Raw genomic sequence first — 4903 nt, 5'->3', positions numbered from 1 at the left:
CCTTCTGACCAGATGCAGCTTTTTGCACCATAACTTTGTCCTGATACTGATCCCCACACTGTGTATGTGCACTAAAACAGCAATCATTTCACTGCTCAGGTTACAAAATGTCATTAGATGCTGCATGGCCGTACAAGATAGACTTTGGTTAGCAACAACTCTCTGAGGCCTCAACTGTGAAGCAGAACGCTGTCTTATCCGGCTAACTTCAAGAGCCAAGTTATCCTTTGAACCTAATCTGCTCCACAGCAATTTTTGTTCCAAATGTGAGATCACCAGGTACAAAATCACCACCTACTAACCAGTAAGACCAAAAAAGAACAAAATAAATAAAATCCCCGATCCTGGAAGGTCCCTCAGACCGCTGTGTGCAGAGAGTAGGAGGGTGTAATATTTTTCAGCAGAGTCTGACGTCTTTGTCTTTCCATGATTAGCAACGATAATGAACATAGATTCTCTACAACTTTACTGTTTTGGAAGTATTAATTTATGATCCTAAAGCAGGACACCTGCACTGTAATTAATGACCTCACATCACATGTTTAAATTATGCTTTTACATTTAACCTTTTAATCAGACCAACAACAAGCTCACACTCAATTTTAGCAGCAGTCATTGTGACACTGATGATAAAACTTGTGTAAAATTGCAAAACTGTAAAAAAAAAATAAAAAAATAAAAAAAAAAAAAAAAAGCATTTTTGTAGCTCAATGTTGAAATTACAGGTAACTTCACTGGTTGGCTGTTTCACCTGTAACACTTCAAAATAACATGCTAAGGTTTAATAGGTTATAAGGAATATCCTCTGAGCCCTGAGCAGTGTTGTGCTAATAAGAGACGTTTTGTGTGCGCAGTGAACCAGTAAGTTTTGTATTTCATAATTTATTGAGGTTCTATTATCCTTTCTGACCTGCGTTAATGAAGCAGTCATTAGAGCACCATGTCCGCTAGAATAGTTCTGTAGTTTGATGCTTGAGTCGTTGCAGACTTGTTGAAACTCCCTCACCCGTCAAAGCAGCGTCTTTGTTATTCGCGTCCAGCAGATGGCAGTGTTTCACTGTCTGACGGCTGTCTGAAGCTTCAGCTGGATTATCCGTTTGCTATGTTTGCCATGTTACAGTGGGGAAGAAAAACTCCTTTTTAACAGGAATATCTAGACATGAGTGATTACTGCAGTGGGGCACTATCTGTGCTATCTATAAGAAATGTTAGCAACAATAAAACTCTGAGGATCAGGGCTCCATTTCACTCCAGTGTTCAGTGGCATTTTAAAAGAGTGAATACCGACGCTGAATGTCTTTGTAAAGCAAAAGCACTTTGTTAGCCTTTACAGAGCAAAGCTATGGATCAATGTGCAGTGAAGAAAAATCGAGGTGGCCAGTCTGTCCTTTCCTAACCAATCACAGAGCTCCTTACATAGCACCATGTGGCTAATTTGCGTTTTACTGATATTGCTGGGCTGCTGTCAATCATTTTGTCTTTATATTACAACAGAGCATTGACCTTTAACCTGTTTAATTCATACTGAGTATTTAAAAAAAATGTATTGTCATAATAAATTCTGCCTCACTGAAACACCATTTTGCATTAGCCTCTATCACCTGACTTGTCACTGATGATATCACTGCATGAGCAGGCGAGCGGTAGCGGCGGGGGGGTGTAGGTGAAGCTCGTGAAGAACAAAATTCTGTACGAGCGGACGCAGTGAGTCCAATAACCAGGGGTAACTGGAAATAAGGTGTTGTAGGCTGGCTTCCACAGTGTAAAGAGACACTTCTCCCTCTGAACACACTCACATGAGACGCAGACCTTCACAATAAAACAGGAACAAGAAACCATCACAGTAAGACGCAGACTCGACATAGAGAGAGAGACAGAAAATGACACATGGAACTAAACTAAACCTGCAAAAACATGACAACTCAAAATACTGGGTCAAACTGACCCAGAACCGTGACAGACTTTCTATAATGTTTTGCTTGAGCATGTCCTGCTTTTCTGTAATGTTATTTCTACAGCCTCTTATTTCTAACCTCTTGTGTACCTCTTTTCAACCACTGGGAGGCGCTACAGCTTCATTCCTTTCACACTAAGGCAGCGGTAGGGAACTCCAGGCCTCGAGGGCCGGTGTCCCTGCAGGTTTTAGACGTTCCCTACCCCTGCACTAAGGCCTTTGAAATCTTCATTAACACTGAGCTTGAAATTTCTATCAGTCGAATGCAAAGGAGTCCTGTGGTTGTAGGACAGAGGTAGGGAACGTTAATCTGCCATCATTTAGATTATATGACAACAACCTTCAAATCTGAAGTCTCAGAAATCTGCTTCATGTACAAGTTCCTCCAATAATCAGGGCTAATATCACCAAATTGTACATAAACAGACTTTTACATGTTAAATATTTCTCAAATATGGGGAAAAAAACAATATAAAATACTATATTATTAACAAAATATCTTAAGATACAGCTACAAATTGCTTGAAACATTTGCAATGAAATATATAAAACAGCTTTATTGTCAGTGAGGACAAAGTTATAGTGATGCTGTGCTGGAGTGTTCAAAAGAAGACAGAGACATGAAGTATAAATATTGTATAATATTAAATATAAGAAAGAACAAAGTTATAAAAACATTAATAATTGAAATCTGCAACAATATTCACATAAAGTGTAAAATACAGAGTTAACTGTTTAATAGGTAAAGTTTAGGTCTTGCAGTCGAACAATGATCCCAAACACAGCAGCAAATCTACAGCAGAATAGCTGAAAAGCAAAGTCCAGACCTCAACCTGGGACATTCAGAGAGCTGTGCTTAAATAAATGCCCACAAAGCTCAAAGAACTGAAGCAACGTTGTAATGAAGAGTGGGCCAACATTCCTCCACAACAATATGAGAGACTGATAAAGTCAAGCAGAAAACAATTAGCTCACATTTGTGCTGCTAGAAGTGTTTCTAGTTATTCACAGGACTGTAGTTTGAATTTAAAGAAATGTGAAAGTGCACTGAAATTAACATAAAGTTATTGCAATTTTAAAAAAAAATCAAGAAATCTAAGAGGAAGAAACAATGTAAACCACACAATTGTTTTCCTTATATTCTCCACACGGCAATGCACATAACAGACATAAAATATTTGCATTTATCAATAGAAAATATACAATTTTTCCATAGTCATAGCCAGGCCCGATTACTGCCAAACCTGTGCTGAATCAATCACTTAAACAGGACCTGTCTGACAAAGTAGAGTAGACCAAAAGATCCTCAAAAACTACACATCATGGCGCAATCCAAGGAAATTCAGAAGCAAATAAGAAACAAAGTAATTGAGATCTCTCAGTCTGGAGATGCAACGTCAAGATGAACAGAATCCAGTTTCTGGGATCCTGAAGGAGAATGTCTGGCCATCTGTTCACGACCACAAGCTGAAGTGCACTTGATCCAAAGCACACCAACAAGTCCACCTCTAAGCAGCTTAAGTAAAACAAAAGAAAGACTTTGGAATGGCTTAGCCAAAGTTCATACGTGAATCTGATTGAGGTGCTGTGACCTTGGAAAGGTGGTTCATACTCAAAAACCCTCCAGTGTGGCTGAATTACAACAATTTTGCAAAGATGAGTGGGCAGAAATTCTTCCACCACCTCGTAAAGGACTCATTGCCAGTTATCCCAAACGCTTTATTGCAGATGTTTCTACTCAGGGTGGCCCAACCAGTTATTAGGTTTAGGGGGCAATCACTTTTTCCACACAGGGCCATAATAATGGCCGCCTTAATAATAAATGCCTTGATTTAGGAACTACTTTTAATGTTTACTTGTGCTATTTTGCAAAAAATAAAATCTCTGCAAAAACATCAAAACTGCTGACCATCTGACCTCAATATGAAATTATTAATCTTTTGACCAAAAACATTTAGATTTGTAAAAATAAAGAAACCATAGAGGAACAAACAATGTTGTTTGCTACGTTCTAACATGGCAATCTAAATAACAGTAATGCAAACATATATATTTATCAATAAAAACAGATCGCCTTTTCACTGTTACAAAAGTCAAGTACATCAATGTTTGTTCAGCTTTCATAAATGTAAGTTTATAAGTACATAGTACATTTTTTGGTCCAACTTCTTTTAATACATGCAACACATTTCAGAACATTTGGGACAGAGACAACAAAAGACTGGAAATACTTCGTAAAAATCTGGTGAAACACTTTAAAGCCAGTGGGATTAAATGGGAGACATAAAATTTAATACTAGACAAAGACCGATTGAATCCTGAAGCAAAGAATTAATAACTAAATCACAAGTAGAAAATGTTATGCAGATATTATTGGATAGATTTTGGTGTAGAAAAAAATGACAAGAAATGAAAAATGAAAGTTATCTGGTCTTTTTCTTTAAAGAGTAGCCTACTGCAGAGCAGCAACACTGACAAACACCATCATCACCAATACTGCAGCTAATACAATGATCCAGGAGGAAACTTGAAAAAGCAGGAAAAATGTGACACTGATCAAAATGAATACATCAATTATTGATCAAAGAGAAAATGCATACTAGCACAATGCATTGTTATTGCATCTCAGTTTCTCACCATCACTGATAATCTGACGTCTGCTGGACCTCAGGAATCGTCTCCATCACCTCTCTGTGAGGAGCAGAGAGCACTCGTGCTGCACATCCCACCTGTGTGCTGTGTTTACGTGAACCTGAGAGCACAGCTGTAGTGGTGACAGTGAATGTAGCGTTGGTGTTGGACACACTGACAGTGTTGTACTGTGAGAAGCTGAGGTCTTGTTGTGAGAGTGTTACAGTGGGAGCAGGTCGACCAGTGGCTGAACAGGAAACAACCCACTCTTCAGCAGAGTTTGACTCTCTGACATCAACAACAGGTTCATGCAGCTCT

At 38.5% G+C, this 4903-nt stretch overlaps 1 pseudogene across 1 annotated transcript in view; it reads left to right on the top strand.

Moving 5' to 3' along the window:
- LOC113017624 (protein NLRC3-like) overlaps nucleotides 1–4903 on the top strand; it is a 153312-nt pseudogene that overhangs the window by 120031 nt on the left and 28378 nt on the right. The window lies entirely within an intron of this gene.

Source organism: Astatotilapia calliptera, chromosome 3 (assembly GCF_964374335.1).
Source record: "Astatotilapia calliptera chromosome 3, fAstCal68.1, whole genome shotgun sequence".
Lineage (NCBI taxonomy): Eukaryota > Metazoa > Chordata > Actinopteri > Cichliformes > Cichlidae > Astatotilapia > Astatotilapia calliptera.
The sequence above is the reverse complement of the archived record's forward strand: the minus strand, read 5'-3'. Positions and strand labels throughout refer to the sequence as shown.